Genomic DNA, 25,866 nt, shown 5'->3' on the forward strand with positions numbered 1-25,866 from the left:
TGCACAAAAAGGTGACCATTATACTTCTCATGTTGTTTGCACATAACACACCTGCAAGGGCCCTGCTTGTCCATGTTGAAGTCTATCCCAAGTCAGAGCACATCCCCACCATGCAATCCATAAGAAGGCATTCATCTCAGGGATACCTTATTTTATTCCCCGCCATGTGATTCGATTTGGACAGGTTTGTGTGGAACGTGTGTCTGACAGGGATAGCACTACTCCCATGTCCCTTCCAAACTAATTAGTCTTCATCAATCTCACCCACAAGGAGCCACATGTCCAACTTGCCATAAGCTCCTTGCATAGTTTACTAACTCTAGCCGTAGGAGCTTGAATGCGTTTCCACTTCCTTCTTGGGGCCTCCCCCTTCAATATAATCGGATACATGCATGCTGAGTACAACCTCAAAGTGCGTCATCAGTAGGGTGAAAGAAGGCTTACTTCTGATATCTTGATTATCCAGATTCTAACCAGTAATCCCTCCAAAAACAAATCCTGCCCCCTTTACCTAGCTTCCATGCCATACCAGGTTTTAAAATTAGACTACAAGCTCTGAGGAAATTTCATATGCAGGATCCTTTACCCAGATTGCAGCAAAAGAGATTGTCTATATTGCTGTCAGTGTACTTATCCTGTAGAATTCAACTCCAGAGCCTCTCCCGTTCATCATAAATCCTCTAGACCAGCTTCCGACTTGTTTCCTAGGCCTACAAACATCATCCATTTTACAAGATTGTATTTGACATTCTCCTTGCTACCGCTACATAGGAAACTTCTCTTGACCCCTTCCAGATAGTCACAAGGGAAGCCTTAATGTGAGTGATCCTTCCTGGCAAGGACAATCACTTGCTCTTCCATGAGGCAAGTATAGACTGTATCCTGGTGACATTGTTCCTTTCTCTTTCAGAAGTTCTCTTGCTGATCAAGGGCAATCCAATATGCTTATTTGGCAACAAGTCGATGCCATATATCCAAGAAGGTGCCCCTTCTTCAAAAGGAAGATTTTAGACTTAGATGAATTCACTGTTTGATAGTTTGTCCTGTACAGTAGCTTCATACTGGCTTAGTAATCTCTTAAAGGAGCAAGCTTCACTGATCTTGCCAGCCCCAGACAAGAGTATCATCCACAAATTGTAGATGAGAAATCTTCCCACCTCCTGAAACTACAAAGCCTTCCAAGTTACCCTCACACGTCTCCTTTTTAAGATTTATACCAAGCACCTCTGTCACCAAGAGAAAAAGGAAGGGGGAGAGCGAATCCCCTTGGTTGAGCTCCTTCTTGGAAGCAAAGATGTCCGAGGGAACACCATTGATCAGGACCGCACACGGAGTAAAGGTACAACAGTGTATACATCCGCAGAAAGATTCACAAAATCCAAATATCTCAAATTCTGTACTATGCTTTGTTCATGTCTAATTTGATAATCATCCCCTCTTTCTTCTTATAAACAGATGAGTGAGTAGCCTCATGGGCGGCAATGATACCCATCCAAGATCTGCTGAACCTTAATGAAACCACGCTGCTATTTGGAATTCAGGTTAATCAAGCAAAAATCCAAGTCTGGTGGCCATAACTTTATCAACAATCTGTCTCAGTACCTCTGAAAGAACTCAGCCTGAAAGCCATCCGATCTAGGAGCCTTCTTGCACCCAGAGAAAAGTCGACATTCTTGATTTCGTCTATCGAGAAGGTAGCCATATGGAAAGCTTTCTGATCAGCAGATACGAGATGTGGAATGCAGCTGAGAAGCTTCTCCTGAACCGGAGGCACAGGAGTAGCATGAGAGCCCAAATAATGCTGGAAACTCTTGAACCTACTCCTCAAGTTTATAATCTAGAACTCATCACCATCTTCCTTGGCAATATGCTTTGCAAGTTCTTGCTCCTGTTCTCTTTTCTGTGTTTTTCTTCTCTCTCTCACTCTCCCTTTTTTTCCTGCATTCGGTGGGAAGTGCAAAGCCTTAACACCTTCATTATGCATGTTGAGATTGAGGCTCTTTTGTGGAGTAGATATCACCAGTCCGTTTAGAAAGCATCCATCCTTTTGCAGGGTAAATGGTTGCATCAATAGCACCATCAGGGATTGCTTTTGCAACAATACTTTCAGCATCCACCACATTATCTGAGGTGAGCCTTAATTTGGCAGCAACATCAGCAAGAGAACTTCGGGAAATGGGTATACTAATGTTGCACAGTCCAGTTCTTATTACGTTGTGGCGCCACCAAAAAATCAAATTATTTTATGTTTTGTGAACCAGAGTAGCATTAAAAAATAAGTCAAAAACACAATGACACCAGAGATACCCTGGGAAAACCCTCTCGAGGGGAAAACCCAAGAAATATCATTTCATTAAGAATAACGTGAGTCTGTTTATTTACAATGTTCTCAAGCTGAAAATAATAATCAAAGCTCTCCCCAATAATATAGATAGTTGTGCAAGTAAGACTTGTAACGTTCCGTTCGGGAACCCAAGAAAAATAAACCTAACATGTTACAATGTTTATTGAACTATTTTTTTAAAAAAAAGTTTAAACAACATCAAGATAACATTAATGCGGAAGCAACATGAACATACACATCAAATACACATAATCAATTATAGATACAGTTTCAATTCCTCAAGGGTTTCTTTATGTTGAGTCACATTTAATAATTTAAATTAATTAGTTTAAGTTCCAAGTACAATGTCTCAAGATCATAAAGAAATAACAGATACATAATCGCATAAGCAAAGCATAAGTATATTTAATACAATGAAAGTACATTCACTAAATAACATCCATTGCACATGTCGCAGGGTATGTGAAAATAGATATTATACATCAGAATACATGATAACATATATACATCATCTGAAAAGAAGTCTCTGAGATAAGAAATAAGAATGATAAAGGTACCTCTTCTGCAATGAACATCCAACAACTGTCAATGTGAAGGAAAACCCAAATGGTAAGAAGGCACTACCTCCCGACTGCGTGGTTACCTAGTCAGGCTTTCACTCCCACCGTGCAGGGAAGATAATGAACGATCCACATACGGCTATCAAACATAAAACATTCCTAGGCATGGAACTTTTAAAGGCCACAACTATCTCAAAAGTAACACATGCTACTAAAGAAGATAAGATAATCCAAAAGGAAAGAATACTCAATCCAATATCGACTCCACATAACCAACATCATACACGAACCAAGTATAAACCAAATACCAAGATCATAAGATAAAGTCAACGAAAGATATCCACCTCAAGTCAAAAACCACATGTCAAAAGAACATCATCATGAAACACTAATCATCATCAATGAAAGTAAATATCCACAATAAACACATCCAACAATAAGTACACCACCAGAGGTACACAAAATCTACAGAGGAAACTCAGGCTACATATTAGGGAGTGTCATCACATGGTTGCTTGAGTTACTCTGGACTGATCTCTTAATAGGCCTCAGACTCTCAAGTGTTGAGTTACCCTAGACTCGTTACTCTGAATTTCGGACCCTCAACATCACACATATGGAAACCAAAAAACCCTCTCAAGAAGACGAGACACTCATCTCATTTCTATCCTTAGTCTATACAAGCACTCATGGCATGGGTGGATCAAATATCTCTAACTTATCTTTTTAGTGTGTTTCCCTCCAAACAATTTTTAATTACTAGATTATCACTTATTACATAACTTGCATTAGGTTACTCTAGCACTGACCACTTTGGGTCTCGGACCCCTATTGCAAGCCACTCCCAAGTCACGTACCTAGACAACCTCTCCTAAGCACATAAAAACACAGTTGTGTCCCATACCACAACACCCATAAAGATCAAACTCGGTTTCTTAACAGGCAACCTGAAAATAAGATGATTCTCCTATCCAAGTACACATAAATGCTCCATCAAGTAAACCTCATAAACATAATTTTCAATTTGAATCACAAAACACATCATGACATTTAGCCATGTAGATGGTATTAAAGAAATCTCACAAAGCCTCTGGTGTACATCCTAGATTGGTCAACATCTAACCGACTCCAAAATCCCAAAACACAGACATCACAAACAAACAGTACAGTTCATGGTCTAGGTTTGGTTTGAAAATACACAATTGGATTACAAGTAAAATTTCAATTTATGTTTTAATGTACGTGTTAAGTATAGAAGATTCTCAGTTTGTACCATCCAATAACCCATTTATTTATTCAATTCAAATATATGAAGTTACCCTAATAATTAAAGTCAATCTCGTAAAAGAATAATCTAAGAGTAGTAATAAAAATAACCATTAATGATTTTAAATAAAATAATTACAATTTTATTAAAATCGATATTATTAATTTTTTTACAACAATGATTAAATTTACAACCTCATTAACAACTTCCTTTGTTAATAAATCTTAATTAAATCATATTCATTTAATTTTATATATAAATATATATAAATATAAAACTTTATTAAGAAAATATCATTTAATTAATTATTAAAAAAAACTTAATTGATTAATAAATTCTATTAATAAATTATAATATTTTAAAAAAATTATAAATAATAATTAAACTTTTAAATGAATTAACTTTAATCATTTAAAAAAAGTAAATTTGAAAAGTTTAAAGCCCATCGGCTATAGTAAAGGCTGCGGCCTCTGCGCCGCAGTAGCTGCTGTCGTAGGGCTTGCGGCGATCGGGTACAAAGTAGCCTGCCATCGCAGTACCTGCGACGCAGTGTACTGGTCGTAGAGTCGCGACAGGAGGGGGTACGGGGTAATTCCCTCCCCCTCCTTTTTTCATTACATTTTTTTAAAAATTTCTTTTTTTACACAACAAACAAAATCCGCCCCCCCCACCAATAATAAAAAAAACTATTATTATTATTACTATCATTATTATTTAAAATTTGTTTTATTACAATTTTGTATCCAACCAAAAATTTAATAAAACAATTTTAGGTAAACACGTAACATATATATATATATATATATATATATATATATAACTTTTTTTTTCTTCTTTAAAAAAAAAAAAAAAAAAAACCAAAACCTAAAATTAATTTGATGGATAAATTCCACGCACCTTTCTTAAAAATTTCAAACCCTTCCCGGTAAATTTTTTCGATCTAAAATCTACTGGAGAGAATTTTTATTGAACAATTAAAACATTCCATGTACAGAATAATTTCTCAATATCCAGAATTCACAACATGATATATATTCTTTACCAGAATTATCCAGACAATCATTTAGCAAACACAAAAAAGACAGGAATTAAAAGAATGTATTTAAATTATGCAAATTTTCACAAGCGTCTACCTGGACACTGATACTAATTCGCTATGCTCCAGAAGTCTGTAGAGAACAATTTTCCCTTTCAGAACTTTCTCCTTCTTCGAAAATTTTTTTCTTCTCCTGCAAAATTCCCAGCCCTCTGATTTTCTCTTCAACCCTGTGTGTGCAATAATGACCCGAAAACCCTCTAATATAGAATCTAATTACCTTTTAGGGTTTCTGTCACCACCACTTCTAAAATTACAATTATTTTATTTAATTAATTCTTTAACGCACAATTAATTTGCTTTTAATTAAGACAAATGAATTATTAAATTACTTTATTTAATTTTCCACTTGACTTTACTTTAATAAATTTATAACTTTAATCTCATGCGCACTTTATTAAAATATCTTAATCAAATGCACATACTTTATCTTTTAATTAATTTCTTATATTTTAAACTCATTCATGCGAACTTAAATCATTTTTATAATCTAATATCTTTTCATTCCTTAATTTATTTTTGAACGTTTAATTTGATAAATATTTATTAACTTAAATAACAATAATATTTAGCATTTACTTAAAAATAAACTCTGAATATATTATTATTAAATTAAATAAATATCATCACGTTCTAAATTTATTTTTACAATTTTTATCTTCAAATTCAATTCTTTATATTTAATTAATTTCTCAATTAATTAAATATTTAAAATGTCATAATAATTTTTCAATAAATTAAATCATTAATTTAATCTTTTAATTGGACTTAATTAATAGAAAATACATCAAAGACTCACAAAACAACATATGCACAAAATACTCACGGGTTTAAAAAGGGTAGACAGTTTGTTACGAGTCCTCCTTGCAGGACAAGTATTTTAGGCTATGGTTAGGATTGGACTTGATCATTATCTTCCCATTTTCACTATTTGAGTATTTGTAATAGGGCACGCTCATCCTGGCAATTCAGGGAAGTCGATGCCCGGTACCTGCATCCTGCATAAAAGACGAGCATGTACATGTATATAATATATCTAAACTAAACAGACAATGGCGGGGAGTGGTTCATCATGTAGATCCGACTAGCAGGTGACTACGACTCCCTCCTTTAACCACATCAAATACGTCAGACAGAAAGATAAAATAAACACGCGCACCATACACATGCAAGTATGGGGTAAGTATCGTAAAAATCACAAGTTTAACATCAACTGTGTACATATAATAATGCATCTCTATCAATACAACATAATCATCATTAAAGACGTCATGTTAACATTTTTATGAAAGAAACCACATTTACTAACTAGGATCATCAAAATATCATTAACAACATGTGAAATGAAAACAACTAAGCAATTATAACCGATATATTTGTAATCCAAGACATGAAATAATATCATAATATTGTAAATCCAATATCTCTAAAACTAATCAATGCATATCATGGGTATGCTGAAGATTCTTCATGAGATGCCCATTCAAATATGTAAACTCTTGGCTTACCAAAAGCCATGCATGATGAGACCAACAGCTAAGCATGATCAGACTTCCCAATGACACTTCAGCCCTGTTGAGAGTCTCTCAGATATGTAGTCTTTATTAAATGACAAACTAGCAACGAGTGAAGACTTCCAGTCAGCAATTAAAAGAATGCGTCAACGCTGATGAATAATAAAGTGCCAGATAGAACAACCATCACAGCAAACTAAGATAGCTCCTGCAGAATCAATCTTTAAAACTATCAGTGTTGAAGGTTTTCAAATACTTATCCACGACACTGGAAAAGTTCTAAATCACCTATATGAACAACAGTCATAAGTTCAAATTAGGGCCTCAAGGCCACTTTCATTCCACTCCGCATAAATGTTGTTCTCTCTGGAATTTCACCAAGAAGCAAGCAAACAATAGCAGCCCATTTATTGCCTTGAATGTGGAACCGCCAGCTGTTTCTGGAACCTTACGAGCTGCTTGCAGAATACTCTCCTTTGCGTATTGTATTCTAGCTGTATTGTCCGGATTATTCCCAAGTAGTTCAAATTCTGGGGATTTTTTTTGATTCGAATGGGCTTCAAACTGTGGAGCTACATCTATTTTATTAATCATTAGCATTGGTGGTGTAGTTTGTAAAATGACGCGACTTCACTTTACAGGCCGCATTGAAAATGATATTCTTTGTTTGTGTTTCTTTTGGGAGGTTTAGTTGCCTTAATTGCTTGGTAGTATCAAATGTATTGGATAGCTTTTTCTGACCAGTTTAAATGAATAGAAAGGCAAGAACTCGGGATGAAATAGTAACATCATCATGGTAATAATGTAGATTTGGTATCTAAGAATGTGATGACAGCAGGATATGCATTGAATGGTTTGTTGAAAAGACAACACAAGCTTTCAAGCAATTGCATAGTGTCAGGCATCTGGCCTGAATTCCTCCCATGCTGCTTTTTAAAAAATCAAATTGTCATCTTTCCAGAGAGAAGAGACACTATCTCTTATAATGGCATTTTATTCGCCTCATTTCATAAAATGTGGCTAATTTACAGAATAAATAGCATCTAGGTACGTGTCTATGAAAAATCAAAATTTGTATGTGAGGATGGATTTTTACTTGTCTGATTCCCTTAATCAACGTCCACAATGTTGTAAAAGAGCGAATTAAAGATAGTATAGGGGTTTGGATTTTTTCAATGGTGCTATTTTGTGTGGGGAATAGTCATAGCTGATCTCATATGCCATTTTTACTAAGTGCACCCAATTTCTATGTCCTTGTTCATCTTGTTTGTTGCTCACTTCTCTTTATAGTACCATATGTTACAAGCTGCTATCTACTGTCTTCCAAAGCTGACAAAGATAGTAAGCAGATTTGAATTTTTTCAATTGCACTGTTATGTGTGGAGAATAATCAGAGCTGATCTCATATGGCATTTTCACCAAGTGCACCCAATTTGTATGTCTTTATTCATCTTAATAGTTGCTCACTTCTCTTGATAGTACCATATGCGACAAGCTGCTACTGTCATCCAAAGCTGGCAAATATTATTTTATTTTAAGTCATTTAAATTTCATTTTAATTCCATATCACTCATATTTTCTATTAGAATTAGTAACTTAATTATTTTGAACTCCCTTAGATTTGTATATTGTTCTTGGAAGTTTCGTCAAGTGATGACACTCTATTGCTTTTCTTCTCAAAACTTATAATTTAATGCTTTGTTCTTTACTAGAAATCTATTATTGAAATATGCAATGATCTCATATTTTAAGATACTTGAACTTATGAAAGAATCTGTTCTCACTTGGATACCATTCCTCGTTCAAATATATAGACCAAATGTGGTAAAAATGCATATTGTGTGAAAGGGATGGTGCACCCTCATTTGTTACACAGGTTTTATTTCTACCATTACAAGAATTGTCATGAAGAATCAATATTACTAATATGGTAGAATGATTGACACCAAAACAATTCTAGTTTCTCCTTTGCACTTCCTAAATGACCAAATTTTCCATTGGTCCTTTTTCATTGGAAGGCTTAGATCATTCTTTTTGAAGCTATAAGGTTTGAGATAATTACTTTATCAAATGAGATGTTCTTTTATCTAGATGCTCTTGCACATGTCCCTATGTTGTGGGTGTACTACCTTGTGACAATTTTTTTGTTGAAAAAATTGACAATGCCTTTTAAAGTGGATATAGAGACAATATTGTTTTGGTGAATCATTTTATACACAGAATACTCTCAAATTTGTGATGAATGACTTTTCTCTTGGTGAGGAGCACCCATATATACCAGTGTTTGATTCTTATTTAAATTCATGGTACAAGGGTTAGCCTCTACCTCAATTACACTTTATTAATATGAATCTACACAACTATTTAGGGAATCAACATTTTTTTAATAGTGATTTATTTTGTTTTAAAAGTTGACAACAATGATGCCTAAGAATTGGAAGGATTTAGAGATTTAGATAGCTTATATGAAGATGTGGATGATCTACACATTATTATAGATTATCATGTGAATCAAGCCTAATGAGACTTTTCTCTTTTCATTCTTGCCACAATGGACTTTGTATTGCACCTTATTGAATAGAACCAAAATCTATTAGTTTTGGCATCTAATTTCCCCCATGACCTCCTTAATCAAAGAATTAGCTACAACTTGTGTGATGGTGATGAGAATTTTGTGTTTTAGATATTGGATATAAAATATAAGTTGTGGATTCAAGAAAGCGAATTAGATTTATCATATGATCTTTACATGTGGAGGGTATCTTAGATTTATCATATGATCTTTACACGTGGAGGGTATCTGCAAGTGGTGATATAGTATGGTTTACATTTGGATACATTTTTGTCATACTTCACCATTTGAAGTGTAGATGGTGGTTACATCATCAATTAGATGATGCTTTTTCTTTGCAACAACAATGGTTATACCATTTGTACTTTTGATCCTACCCTTTTTATCATTTTGAAAACCTTATCTTGAAAGTGGGAGTTGGATTACAATTTTGGTGATGTTTACATTAATCTTTTTTTTTGGTGTATGGGAAGTAATTTGACTTGAATATTTTTTGTAGGTAGATGCTATTGGTCTACTTTGGATGAGCGTAGAGTCTCAATGTTTTTAAAGTGTAAGAGAGGATATCTTAATGTTTATCTTTCTACCTCAAACAATTTTCTATTATGTTGCTGTCCATTACATTCACTCATTGGTTTACCAAATTTTTCGTTAGATCCGCAACATGAATCTAGACTAATTTAGACAAGAAAAGCTCTTATTCTAAATTTTCATATATTGATTATAAGGTTTTAATCATTAATCACTTAAACAATTTTCTATATGTTGCTGTCCATTACATTCACTCATTGGTTTACCAAATTTTTCCTTGGATCCGCAACATGAATCTAGACTCATGTAGACAAGAAAAGCTCTTATTCTAAATTTTCATATATTTATGATAAGGTTTTAGTCATTAATCAAATAATATAGAGTCATAAGTAGTTTGTTTATATTTTAGGCCTGGTTTATATGAATTGGTCTCAGATGATTGATCTCACAAGATAAGATCAATACTAAATGACAATTAGATTACAATTATATTCATGTGGTGTATTGACAAAACATGTATCATAAGTATTATGCATTCAACTCTAAAGTTCAATAGTCAAATATTAATATCAAGTTTCAACAATCAAAACTTTCAAGTTCTAGGCTATGTTCCATGGAGTTTGGGGATGAGGACATTTTAGGGGATGGGGATGTGTTTTTAGTTTGGGTATGGTTTAGGGCCAATTTTTAGGGGATGGTAGGGGACCGATTAATGCACCAAGTTTTTTCACACATTTTCTTACTACCTCTTTAACTATTAAGGAAATGATAAATGCTATGCAATAAAACCACAGAATGTCCCACATAGAGAATGCATTAATAACAAAGATATTTTTACATGGAAACTCCAGTGTGAGGGTGAAAACATGGTGGGAATAATATATCCATTAGCCTTTCCTTGCAAGAAAAAATGGTGCCCTTTTAAAGACTTACATCTGTTCCTTCTGAGGATGCATCGTGCTAGGAATGCCAATAATGTTAGAAATAGGCAATATTGAGGGGGGGGGTCTGAATTAGTATTCTACAAACTTTTGTTACCAATTGGATATTATTTATTACTTTGAACCATACATAACAAAGTAAACAAGTAATGCTGAACAGTAAAAGTAACCATGCATAGAGAGAACTTATAACACCATATTTTGTTAACTAGGGAAACCCTGGCCGAGGGAAAACCTTGGTGGGGATGATACCCACTAGATGATATACTAATATAAATGTTCCTTGTTAGAGAATGGACCTTTTTAGGAGTCTATAAACTCATTCAGTACATGTGAGTCCTTGTTAGGAGACTTTGAATCCTTGTTAGGAGATTCCAATCGTGTTAGGAGTTGTAGTACAATGCATGCAAGAAGAGCTCACTGCCCAAACAAGTAATTTACTGTTAAGTTGCTCAAGTACAAAAGTATAGATGTTGTAACTTCTTTTAGCTAATCTCTGTCATCAGTACAATCTCAGATCACAAAATCGCTTTTGCATATGATATAAAACTTTGCATTTGCACATAACATCACTTTCCAATAACTTCACATTCATAACTTTAACACATCACTTCCAAATAACTTCGCAAGATGTCTTTGCATAAATACCATGCCTTTTCACAAATTGCTGCTAGTTCAGCTAGGACCAAAATAAACTTTTCCAACTTAGAGTAAACTTCTAGGATGTCGTCCCTAATTGGTCAAGTAATTCTTTTGTAAACAAAATAATCCCTTTACCTTTTATTCTGCCATTCTGTTCACTGGTAAATTGTGAATATCTCCTTTCCGTACTATCCGTACTGATGTCTGAGGTTATATACATCATCAGTAACATGTATACTATTACCATCTCACCTCTCTCACACAGATAACATCATATAAACAAGTTATACATCAAAACACTGTTGTAAATCAGTTTCATACTTAGACAATTTTCAGAGTACTAAAAGCTAAGTATCTTTATTTCTATATTTTTCTACAAGCATGTACATCATGTGTTGCCATTAATGACAACATTTATATCACTACATATAGCCAATTGTCAACAATCTCCCCCTTTGGCATTGATGGCAACAAAGTAGGGAAAATTAGCTAAGTATCAAAAGCTTTACCAAAACTTACTACACTTACCATCTATTACAAATACTTCATATTACAAATGCTCCCCGTTTCGATATGATTACTACATATATAACTTACTACAATTTTCTTATACAACTTCTCCTCCTTTGACATCAATGACAAAGGTCAGAATGTCCAAAAACTGTCAAAAAGGTGTTGTCTATCTGCTGTCAAAAACTTTCAAAACTGTCAAAATTGCTGTCTTGTTGCCTCAAGCTGATATCATCTTCATACAATCATCAAAATTTTCCTTCAGACTGTCCATACCTTTCTCCCATGTGTCATTTGTTGCTTCGGCACTAGTAAGCATTGCACATAAGGCATATGATGCAATCTCAACTGCATTAAGGTCAGAGTATGTAAAATTGGAATAAGTGTCCTTTGCTTTGACACATTCCTCCAATTGTTTCTCAATGGCTGATAACTTCAGAGCAATAGACTCTCTGAATTCTGATAATCTTCTCAAAACTTGCTCTTTTTCAAGTTGCAATATCTTGATGTCAGTGTGAACACTGACAACTTGTCCTTCAAACTCATCAACTCTGCTAAAGGGTTGTTGTATCCGACTTGTTAGAGCTTCCAGCTCACTCAACTTCCCTTTAATCTTACTGTCCAATTCTTTAGTCAACTTATGAGATAAAGTACATTTGATGTACAGTACCTTGCCAACTTGTTGACATCTTTGGAGTTCCTTGATACAAATATCAAGACTCAACAAATCATTCTGAATATTCTGACAAATAGTGCTAAAAAGATTACCATCATGAGAAATTTGAGCCTTAGACTCAACAACATTCAACAAATTTGTAAATTCATCGTCAAATGATTTTACAATTGCTTTGGCTCTTTGTTCGGGGTCTACTTCTGTATGTTTGGCTGCCAGAGTGTTGTGCAATCTGTCAGTCACCTCCATTAATGCTCTTTGTAGACTCTTGACTTTCCTGTTATTCTCAATTAGTTTTGTCAAAGATGAGATCAAGTTAGATTGATCGTCATCATGACCTATAAGGTTAGCAAGAGATATAGGAGTGTATGAGCTAGATGCTTTAACCTCATCTTCCTCTTGTTTCTTTTCTGTTGCCTTCCTTGTTTTTCTCTCTTCTTCTTCCTTCTCCTCTTTTTCTTTCCTTTCTTTTTTCTTATTTTCTTTTTCTTTCTTTTCTTTTTCTTTTTGCTTCTTCTCCTCCTCAAGCAATTTCAGCTTGGCTTCTTCAATTTTTTTAATTTTCTTCTTCTAATTGCCTTTTCTCTTCTTCAATCAGTCTTAATTGATCCTGAATATCTTCAGAATGGGACTTAGATTGATCAAAACTTACAAAAGGATCATCATCAATGTTAATAGTAACACTTGTTTGATTAATTTGCATAGTATCACCACTTATTGATACTTTCAAAGTTTTCTCTGCAGTGGTAGGTGCTGCCTCTACCTCAATCAACATTTTATTGATAGCTGCAAGTGTTTCACTTCTTATTATATTCTTATCTCCTCCCATCAATAGAATTGGCCTCATCTGGTTCTGTAGGTAGGGTGCTAATTTACCCATGAATTTCTTTATTTCTTCTTCATCATAAGTTTTGCACATAGTTCTTATCATGGATTTCCAAAGTTCCATATCGTCTTCTTGAACTGGTGCCTTCTTTATTATAAGTCTGTCATAGAGTTTTTGGTTTACAAAGCCTTTAATGTCTTTGAATTTCAAATTGTTAATAATCATATATCTCACAGTAGAGATATCAATACACTCTTTCTCAATATCATTATACAAATCATAGAACTTATTCATTTGCACAAAGTTTCCTTCATTAACAATAGCTATGTTAATCTTCTCTATCTTCAGTTTCCAAGGTTGCCTTGTTTTACCTGTTGGCTGCTTAGAAACAATAATCTTTTATGGCTGTTGTGCTTCTTGCTCCTCCTCCTCTTCTTCTTTATTGGAGTCTTCAATTGTCAACAATATTTTCTTTCTTTTCTCTAGTCCAATAGCTTGTTGCTTGGCTCTCTTTGACTTCCTTTTGGGTCTGCTAGGTTGCTCTATTGATACAGTAGCATATGGGATGCTCTTCTCTGTAGAAGTGGCTGCAATGGATACACCAGATGCTTGGCCAACTAACAAAGGTGTCACATACATCACATCTTGTTCACCAATTTGTTTCAGTTTGTAGATTGTTTTCTTGACTGCCTGTGATTCTTCTTCTAACATACCAGCCTCAAACAATGCTTTCTTCATTATAGTTGCAACCTTCCTATGAGATGCTTTCTCTAATGATGCCTGGTAAGCTAACTGAGTCATCTCCTCATAAGTTCCAAATCTGTACGAGGCTTGATCCATTTCAGATTTCAACAATAAATCAATGTAACCAATAGCTACATCATCACTCAATTCATAATCTAAGGGCTCAAGAAATGTTTCCCTTGGTTCTATTGCTTCAATATAAGTTAGGTCTATGTCCACCATAAAATATATGCCTTCCTTAAATATGTCAACAATTGCTGGTGCAATTCTAAATTTTTGTCTCATCTCATTCTGGAATGTCCTCACGATCAAATTACCACTATCCAAGATTTTATCTGCAAGATGCCTTCAACACACATCTATTATCTTATTCATAGTGCATCTTTCACTGCTCATGATCTTTGTAAGTGTTAGAAATGGAAATCTCTTAAGTACATGAAAGAAAATATGATTGATTAGTGACTGAAATCCGAATACACCATTCTTGGTTCTTTTAATCTTCTCTAAATTCTCAAGGAGTTGTACTCTTAGAATCTCACTCAAATTTACTTGCTCCTTCTCAATGCAAATCTTATAAGATGCATAGATAAAACCTATTGACAACTCATCACTCTTAGAACTTGCACAAATAGAATATGCAATGATTCTGCTCAGGAATCTCACATCATGTTGTCGGATGGTGTTGATCTGCCTTACCATTGTCAACTACCTTAGTATTGAGTTCCACCTTTTTCTTAACTAGTTTCTCACCAATGGGTACACTGCCTTGTTTGCTAAGACCAATAACCTCATGAATAAGGTCGACAAAGATGTCAACTACATTGTCTCCCTTCCAAAACTTTCCATTATGAATTCTACTTAATATAATCTGAGTCCATTCTTCATTATCAAGTTCACGATAAAAGTAATATCTGACTAAGTCTAAATCTTTCAAATGTTCATATTTGGGCTTCACAGTCATATCATGGCTAAAAAAAATTTCCACATCCTTGTTCATTAATTCTCCTCCAATATTTTCAAATTTTCTAGACAAGTAGCTACCTACGTCTTCCAAGTAGACTATGTTGTTTGGAGTTATTGATAAAGCCGAATTAGGGGTTCCTTCTAAGGGTTTCACAGGAACAACCTTTAATTTGGGTCTCTCAACATTCTCAACATTCTGAACTACTGATATGTCCATGATTTCACCAAATAGAATCTTATCAAAGAAATTATGTGTGGAAAATGATAAAATACCTTTTTACGAAGTAGAGTTTTGCTCGAAATTGCTTTGACAATTCGCTTCTAGGTGCTCTGAGCTTATGAGATGATTGCAATGTGGAAGTAATCAAGTTTGTACTCTATTTATCCAACTTGAACTTGTATTGATTACATACTTTGCTAACTTGAAAAAGTTGTTTATTCATTCTGAAATTAAATATCTACTCAAAATCGTCTATCCAATCTTCAAATGCTACCCGAGGTTAACCATAGCTTCCTTTCATCATGACAATGCTCCACAAAACTTTGCTCCACAAAATTTTCTGCAAAAACATAGATTTCATCTTCTGTCACAGAATGAACTTCCTCTATTATAATAGTAACTCTTATTTCCTTCGTAACTGGTTTGTATAAGCTCCAAATTGCAAGCAAGCTTAGCTATAGTCTAAACTCATCTAGATACATCTTTTCTCAACCTCACTACTCATAGTTCGATCTCTAAATGAAGTTTCAAATTCTGGTGCTGTGAAAAAGCTTAATTCAACTTGGTTGAATCAATCTTGATTATTGACTTCAATCTTCCATTGTCTGCATCATCTGACTTTTCTTTAGATCCAATAGTTAATCCTTTTACAAAAGTCTCATCAAGTTCTTCTCAAAGTTCACTGACTTCATTTCTTTGATCTTCATTATCTTTGTTAGTTTTGAAGTTCCTTTCATTATTCCTTTTGTCATTTCTGAAGTTTCTTCCATTGTCCCTTCTATTTTCGAAGTTTCCATTGTCCCTTCTATTTCAAAAGTTTCTTCCATTGTTCCTTCTATCCATTCTATATTACTTTGTTATATGTCCAAAGTTGTTGCATAACTAACATACTGGGGTTCTGCTTCTAGAATTCTGTTGATCAATAGGTGCTTGACAATTTTGGGCTATGTGTCTAAATTTATTACACTTATAACACATGATCTGCTTTCTTTCTTCATAAGGTCTTCTTTCTCTTGATGTCCTCTCATTAGATCTTCTTTTATTTGTAGGGTTAGTATTTCTAAACATTCTACCATTTATTCTATAATTATCATATTTAGGTTTCCTACAATCAATGACATTATGACCAATACCATGACAATTATGACAATAAAAATTCATAACATGGATAAATGACTTATTTGTACAATCTCTTTTCATATGACCTATTTTAGTACATGAAAAACACTTACCTCTAAATTCATACCTGCTTTCTTTAGGATATTCAACTTGCTTAGGTTCATCCAACTTCTCAATTTCCTTGTCTTGTCCAACTTCTTTAGATTTATTAGAAGATTGATTGGATTCAATCCTATCATCAGATTTATCTTTTTCTTCCAGATCTTATCTATTTTCAGGTTTCTTTATAGACATGTTAAATAGGTAACCAAGACTAGTCCTACCATGCTGACATTTGTTCATCAAGCTTTTCACTACTAGAATAAAGCTTTTCAAGCTGTACCTTGCTAGATTGGCTCTAAGATCTAAATTTTTAGTCTTCAAATTAGATTCAACTTTGCTAGGATCACTCTACAAACTCAACTTCAGATTGGTAATCTTTAATTCATGCTTCAAGATCTTGTACTCTATTTTCAGCTTTGAATATTCATCATCACTAATTTTAGATTCAATAGATTAGGCTTGGATTTTAGATGATCAATCTTGTCCTTCAGTTGTCCAATGCATACTTTGGAGTCTTCATATCTGTTTCTTAAATTATCTCTTTCTTCAGTAAGGAGATCAATTTGTTCAAGTGTCTCTTCAAGGTTATTCAAAAACTATTCCATATCCATAGGGATCTTATTCAAGTTGTTAAGCCTCTTCAGAGTAATTGTGCTTTGATACCAATTGTTAGAAATAGGCAATATTGAGAGAGGAGGGGGGGGGGGGTGGCGAATCAATATTCTACAAACTTTTGTTACCAACTAGATATTATTTATTACTTTGAACCATACATAAGAAAGTAAACAAGTAATGTTGAATATTAAAAGTAACCATGCATAGAGAGAACTCATAACACCATATTTTGTTAACTAGGGAAACCCTGGGCAAGGGAAAAGCCCAGTGGGGATGATACCCACTAGATGCTATACTAATATAAATATTCCTTGTAAGAGGATGGACCCAGTTAGGAGTCTATAAACTCATTCAATGCATGTGAATCCCTGTTAGGAGACTTTGAATCCCTATTAGGAGATTCCAACCTTGTTAAGAGTTGTAGTACAATGTATGCAAGAAGAGCTCACTACCCAAACATGCACTTTCAATTACAAGAAGAGCTCACAACCCAAAAAAGTAATTTATTGTTAAGTTCCTCAAGTACATAAGTATAAATGCTGTAACTTCTTTCAGTTGATCTTTATCATCAATGTGATCTTAGATCACAAAATCAATTTTGCATATGATATAAAACTTCACATTCACACATAACATCACTTTTCAATAACTTTGCATTCATAACTTTCGCACATCACTTCCAAATAACTTCGCAAGATATCTTTGCATAAATATCATGCCATTTCACAAATTGCTGCTAGGTTAGCTAGGATGAAAATAAACTTTTCCAACTTAGAGTAAAAATCTAGGATGTCATTCCTAAATGGTCAAGTAATTCTTTTGTAAAAAAAATAATTCCTTTACCTTTCATTTCGCCATTCTATTCATTGGTAAATCGTGAATATCTCCTTTTTGTATAGTTTGTATTGATGTCCGAGGTTATACACATCATCAGTAACATGTATACTGTTACCATCTCACCTCTCTCTCATAGATAACATCATATAAACAAGTTATAAATCAAAACAATACACTGCTGTAAATTAGTTTCATACTTAGACAATTTTCAGAGTACCAAAAGCTAAGTATCTTTATTTTCGAGGTTTTCTATAAGCATGTACATCATGTGTTGCCATTAATGACAACATTTACATCACTACATATAGCCAATTGTCAAAAAATAACCTATTAGGACAACTTTTTAAGGCTACCTTGTTGGAGGATTTAGATCTCTTTCTAAGAGACACCTTGTTAGAGGACTTCAAAGACTCATTACAAGTCTACCCTGTTAAAGACTTATAATAGATGCTATGGTTAGAAAGATAACTAAAGTATCAGATCTAAATATTTGGTACACCTTACCTAGTAGATCTTTTTTTGTGGTTTCTTGAAGATGCTCTAATCTTCCACTAATGTTCTAGCTAGGGTGAGATTCCTTTGTTCTCTACCCCCCTTGTTCTCGTGCAATTCACACATGTGTGTTGTTGCATACTATTCACAATTGTTCTTGTTTTTTTAAGTTCTTTGGTTCCATAGTTGCAGAAACACGATGCCCTTGGCTTTTCCTCTGGATAATATTCTTCTTCTCTCCTCTTTTGCCAACAAAATTTATAATGAGTTGCTAGTAATCCTTAAATCACGTCCTCTGAGTAGAGATGGAAACCTTAAAACTTGTCCTGCTCAAACTATAACTTGAATTTTGAAATGCACAGTGAGCATAGTCACAAGACACCCATGACTACCTATCTATAGATGCCTATGCTTATAGAACATCTTGTCCATCTGCGAGTCTACAACTAGACCTTGGAACTTGTGTGATTTAGCTGCATTCTAACACTTTTCTCTGCTACATGTCTTGTCGCATTCATACCTCTTGTATCGTTACATCAATGGTGATTGAGCTACGACCATTTTTCTTCCACGACTTCCTTCACTCATTTTCCATGACTGGTATGCCAGTCTACTGGTGGTTGTGCTTGCAACACTTTGTTACTTCTTGTTAATCGTTGCCAATCAATGACAACACATCCTACTAACTCAATGCTTGAGTTCTTCGCTCACCACTTGCTTGGTTGATACAACTTAGTCCAACAATCTCCCCTTTGGCATTAAAGGAAAAACCTTTTACATATAACTCTCATAGGTTAACAAGACTTGAAGGTTGAGACTTAACTTGCCTTTATGATGCCTATTTGTGGCCATAGAGTTTTTTGAGTCTACTCCCCCTATTGAAGTACATCATTGTCTTTATTCTCTTGGGTTCTCCTCCCCTTTGTTATTTTTCTACTTCTTCCTCTTTGTTTTCATGTATATCCCCCCTATTCATCTCACATATACTCCCCCTTTCTATCATCAATGACAATGGGTAGGTCTGGGGCATTGGTCATGGGCATTCTATATTGGTTTCATGCTTCCCTTGTGATGGCAATCTTTGTGTTTCATATTTTCTATAGCTTCTAAAAAATATCCTTATATTTTTCTCGAGCTGAATTTAGAAGAGTCTCCCATGACTCTTTCAAGTGCTTGAGTGCAAGCACTGCACTCTTGAGTTCTGCCAATTGCTTTTAGATTGCTTCATGTATCTTTGCTGGCGGCATGACAATCTAGTCATTAACTTCCTTCATATGTATACTGATGATGTCAATCATTGGAGTTAAGAAATGCTGAAGTTCCATCAGTTGAATGATTTTCTTTTCTTCTTCTACTTGCAGTTGATGTACTATGTACATGGTATCCTAGATTTTCGTGAGGTGCTCTATTGCTGATCTAGAGAGTGGATCATATACCTTGAGTGGCTTTGTCATGTTCTTACTAAACCTTTATCCTTTTCTTCTCAAGATCACCTATTACTATATGCAACATTCCTAGTTTATGAATTTATGGGGTTGTTTCCTGCAAAGCTTTAGACATCTCAATCTTGAGTGTCATGAGTTACTATTTCTTCTCTACTATTTCTTTTCTTCTTCAAGAGGTCTCATTGGAGCCTATTGTTCAGCTATCATTGTTCAACTTTCCTACTTTGTCATGGATATTTCCTATGACATCTTTGATTTGGTTGATCAAATCATCATCCTCATTATAGGATGCTCCTTCAGCTAGTCTTTTTAGAATATCATGAGCATCAACCAATGTAGTGGCTTGGTCATATCTTTTTCTAGCCTACTTCATCTGCTTGTATCTCTCGATGATTTGAGTGTACTTTTTTAGCTATTTTGATTTTATCCCTACAGTTCTCTTACTCATCTCGTTGACTCCAACTCTGAGTTCTTGCATTTTGGTAGCTTTGGATACATCAATGTCATATAATGCTCCCTCATCTTCTGATGTTGTAGACTCTATCTGTTCTTGGGATTCCTCTATCCCCTTACTCTTCTTCTTTCTTTCCAATTGCTTTGGATCTCTTTTTATCTTGTCTTTTCTCTTCTTAGGCTTCTTGACACTCCTATGTCCCTTGGACAGTGTCAAGGATGGCTCAATTTTTGGCATCTCTCATGGTTAAACCAATTGCAAGGTTTCTTGCCTTTGTGTTCCTTCTATCTCCACTATCTATCCAATGTTTCCTTTTCCTTTGTTGCTCCTCCCTTCTCTCCTTGTCTGATTGCTTCATCATGATCGACTGTATCTTCTTCTGCTTCTCCTCTTCCATTGGTCATGCCTTGACTAATTTGTGTCTTTTGTTCAACCTGTGCAACAGACTATTTTTTTGTCTTCTTCTTTACACTTCTTGGACCTATTGTCCTGGGTTGCTCCTTTCCCTTCTATGTACCTTCCTCTTCTTGTCCTTAACCTTCTCCTTTCTTTAGTTTTTTCTTCTCTTGTTCATACAATTGAGACTAGAAATTATTTATATTTGTAAAGGCATTTATTATAGTGTCTCTCCCATTTGATTTCCTGTAAGTCATCTTGATGAATGCAACCTTGTTAATCTTTCCTTGTAAAGTGATCGTGATTGGGACCATGAGTGGTCTGCACCCTTGAGGTGATTATATTTAAGTTATTGTATTAGTTGTTTTGATTGTGCTTATGGTTGGTTTGTGAGGTTATGATGTGTTTGATGGTTTCACTGAGGTTTGGGCCAGTGGTTACCTAGATAGATGTGGTATCATGAGGTTGTTCCATGATTACCCTGAGATGTGTGCAGAGATTGCACTGTGTATTGTTATCCTGCTACACTGGACTAAGTTCCTGTAGCAGTGGTTAGTTATGTATTTGACCATGTTCACTTATGTGTTTTAAGTACCTTTTTATGCTTAAATAATTAGAAATGAACTGTCCATGTTGGATTCATTGGTTATATGCTGCGGATATTTACCTTGTTCATTTCGATAATTTATGCAAAATGGGTTGTTTAAATAAATGATTTTTAATGTGATTAAATTAATGGCTATTTAATGTGATTTAATGCATTTATCACTTCAGCTATATTATTATATGCAATTGCACTTGATCATGTTGTTTAGTGTGCAATATTTATGTCCCTAGAAGTGACACATAGAGTTAGTGATTCAACTGTTCATATTTAACCAGTGTCATCCCTATATGGTCGACATATCCTATTTAATTGTTTAAATTAAACCTTTTGGTGATTTGATTAAATCCAGACTCATTTTCATTATGTGATTAGATTGTGAACATGTTTATTTATTTAGAGGCTCACATTTGTGAAAGTTTGTAAGGTTTTTTGTGATTTTGGTTTAAGGGTTTTTCAAGCTTTAATTGATCTAATTTTAATTTCCAACAAATCTGTTGTAGTTGAATTCCAAATACTTGGAATAGCCTATTTTTGTTTGGGTTGATTCAGGGCTTGTCTAGGTTACTTGATTATTTTCCCTAATCCATCATTCACTCAAAAAGTGAATAAGTATCCAAAAATGAATTTTATTCCCCACTTCTCACTTTTGAATTAGAAAGTTTGAGAGAAAAACCTAAAATCCTCTTCATGAGGAATAACAATTCTATTCATTATGGGAGCTACGAGCGTGGGATCATCGTGAGTTTGGTCTTGTTGGATCCAGCTCGGGGAGACCTTGTATTGTCATGACTTTTGGCAGCCTTCACAGGGTTTTTTATTTTATTGTGCTGATTCCCATTTTTGCCCTTTTGGACGCGAGGTAGGGCTCTCCTGTTTTATTGTTAAACTCTTTTTTTGCTTCTGTCTGTGGTGGTTGTTTGTTAGGAGGTTGAGAACTAGTGTTCCACTCCAGTTTTGAGTGCTACCTCTACCTGATTGGGCGGGTATGAGCATTTCCCTATTTTCTAGGATGGGGGTTTGGGGTTTTGCACCGTTATGCTGGCCATTTTTGCATACAAACTTCAAACCTAGATTTTATTTGATATTTGTGGCTTTTGTGTCCTCAGACCAAATGGGTTTTAATTTCAAAGTTTTTGAGTTTTGAGGTTTTTACCTCAATTTGCATGCTGCCCAATTTTCTCAAGTTTTTTGACATGATGTTGGTTGTGGACTTCAATTATTCATAAGATATCTATTAGACCATTGTTGCATCTTTTTTTTTGCATTGAGATGTGTATCGCATCCGTACTCCCAATCTTGTGTTTGGTTGAGTGATTTTATACCTGGTGTTATTGCTTCTGGCATAATCCTTGTTATTTTGTGGAAACTAGGATTCATGTAGAATCCATACTTGCAAATCTAGGCTGATTGACTGAGTTCATGATGTTTGGTTTTGTTCCATCATTGGGATTCATATAGAATCCATACTCCTGGATTGAGGCCAGTTGAGTGAGTTCATGATGTGTGATTTTATTATTCTTTGGGATACATGCCACATCCGTCCTCTCAAGCTTGTATTCGGTTGAGTGCTATTTTGCTTGTGTTCTCATCAAGTCCTTGTGTTATGATCTTTGTGATGGTGGTGTGCCACACACAAGCACGTACGCGTGCACATGTCGAGTGACTTGCGAGGCCTGAACTCCTATTTCTACTTTAGTGGAGTTGTGATCATTTGGGGTTGGGTTGGGAATATGCATGCCTATGGGCACTCATCATTGGATGAGCATGGGTAGGGTACGGTAGCCACCATGGAGGGGGCTTCTATCTCACAGCCTGGTGACCAGTGCCCAATGGGTTGACATGAAGAAGTTCTAACAAGTGATAACTAAATAAAATACTGGGTAATAAAACCAAGATAATAAAAAAAGGACATAGTGTGAGAGCCTTCTGTTGGGAAGTTGAGTCTACACCATACCGAGCTTGGGCTTTTTGATGCTAAGCGACTCTCCATGCAGTGAGTCTCTACATAGTTATCGATTGAGTGTTTGACCAGGACTTGTTGTACTTGCATTGTCTCATGATCTTGGTTGCAGTCCTCTTTACTGTCTAGCGTCAATGTTAGCCATGGAAATTTTCTTTATGTGTGTATGTGGTCAGATCATTATGTCCATTAGCGTGATGGGAGTGGACCTATGGGTTTCACATGGTTGGGAGGCATAGCTAACTTCACCACTGGTAGGGACTAGTATATAGAGACGATCTATTTCCAATTGAGATCGATGCTTCATGTTTTACTTGGTATTTTCAAGTTTTTTGGAGTACGTTTCTTTGTGATTTATGCTTTCATTGGAATGTATAGATATCATGTTTAGATGATGTTAGTTTTATTTGATGCATTCATTTATTATGATGTTATAGCATATGGTTAGATGATGTGATTCATTGTTAGTGTGATTCAATGCTTTGATATATTATCATGTTAGATCTTCTTGTTCTTATGATGTTAGTTACTTTTGTAGTAGTAACACCCTCATAAGACAACTCTGACTATCTAGTTGGCAGTTTGGGATGTTAATCATGGGGGATGGCTAGGGTCTTAGAGGTCTCATGATGCTATTACGGTTGAGAGGAACCACACACAAGTTTTAGTTATATTGGTGCTTAATTGTTTATGGTTTCCTTCATATGATGTTTGGTTTATGAACCATGCATGTACACTGCGATGTTGCTTTCCGCATATTCTTGTATATGCTATTATGGTTTGGATGGATTGATGGTTTCTCCTTCTTGTTGCATGGTGTCTTTCTTTTCACATGTTTGAGTGTCAAAGCCTTGATTATAGTGGATCTGGTACTCCTCGGTGTGGAGGTTCTAACTCTTTTCCCCTTCTAATTGGTCGTCGATTATTTCTTTTCAATCTTGGGTGATAGTGGTTCAGCATTAGGTGATACAGGAAGAGTATCACATGCCTTAAGGAGAAAGATCATATGATACTGGAAAGTATCACACAATAGTAGTGTGAAATATTGTATGATACTGGTGAAGTATCACATGGCCATATTGAGAACTATCACCTAGCCATATTGAAAAGATCACCTGGCCATACTAAAAAGTATCACCTGGCTATAATGAAAAGTATTGCCTAGCTATAGTAAGAATTCCTGGGTGCATTAAAATGTTGTCTGATTTCTTGCAAAAACCTACTCAGGAAAACAACATGTATCTGTGGACTTTTTGTTTGAGAGTTGGTTGGTGTTCTGGGTAGCCTCTAGGGTTGCACTCCTTCCTAGTTCAATAGATGTTTCTATGGGGTTTAAAATATATCATTTAAGTATAAATTCATTATACTTAAGATATATTTTAATATATGTGATGATTTGTTTGAGATAGGTTCTAGACCTCTCCAAGATAAGATAAGGATTCTAGGAAATTTTAAGGCTTCAGAAATTCAGACTTTGCCAAATTTAAGGGCTTCAGGATTTCAAACTTAGCCAAATTTTAGGAGTTAGCATTTTTCTTTCACCATGGTGTCCAGTAGATGAGTGGTGGTAACTTTGATCCCTCGTCTTTTGCAAGACTGTTGTTTGTCTCTGCTTGTGATACTTGATTTTGACATGATTAGTGGATATGGATTTGTATGTCTAACCATGCTAGAAGATTTTACTTTGGGTTTGAAAGAAAACATTCCCTTGGTATATTCTCATGAATCATGTGGTCTTGGTTGGTGAGTTTTAGTTTTGAGCTTGGAGATCTTTGGAAGTGTTTGTAAGACTTCTGTTGGTGTAGGTGAACATCTGAGTTTAGCCATTTTCTTTGTTCTCATCACCCTCTTCTGATGTTTCATTATTGCACTTGATTTCTTTATCCTATTGTTAAGTAACTTATCTTAAGAAAAAATAATTCTTTAGTGCATGTTTTATCCTTGTGTTCCAAGGATCTCGGGGTGGGGGATTACGTTTGCCTTCAACCTTGTAGCTATCAGTGCCACATTCTCTAGTGGGTTGGTATTCTGTTTGCATGAATCTACAAGATCCACGATATTTTTTATTCTTAAGTTAAATCTTAATTCTATAAGGGCTTCATCCAACACATCCTTCCCTTATGGCCTTAGACAAATTCTCCTTAATCATCTCATACAATTGTTCTGGATCTTGTGATTCTAGAATTGTTGGCATTTTATTGAACACTCTTAGACTTACTAGTACAATGTGTACAATCTTACTCCTATTTGGCTTGTTGAACTTTGGAAATCTATCTTTAATAGTATTATAATTTCTATTATTTTCAATATCATTAATATTATTTTGAAGTGAAAGTTTTTTACCTTCTGATTCGTCTTCTTGTTCTTCTTCCTCTAGCCAGATAGGAGGTTTCCTCTTTCCTTTCATCATGGCCTTCCTCTTGTAAGTCTCCACTA

At 34.9% G+C, this 25,866-nt stretch overlaps 1 pseudogene; it reads right to left on the minus strand.

The window, feature by feature from the left end:
* Positions 1-1,465: 1,465 nt before the first annotated feature.
* LOC149572096 (putative 26S proteasome non-ATPase regulatory subunit 3 pseudogene) lies at positions 1,466-7,375 on the minus strand (annotated as a pseudogene).
* Positions 7,376-25,866: the final 18,491 nt, after the last annotated feature.

Source organism: Cupressus sempervirens, chromosome 2, assembly GCF_028749045.1.
Source record: "Cupressus sempervirens isolate cs-2001-9-10 chromosome 2, ASM2874904v1, whole genome shotgun sequence".
NCBI classification, from domain to species: Eukaryota; Viridiplantae; Streptophyta; class Pinopsida; order Cupressales; family Cupressaceae; genus Cupressus; species Cupressus sempervirens.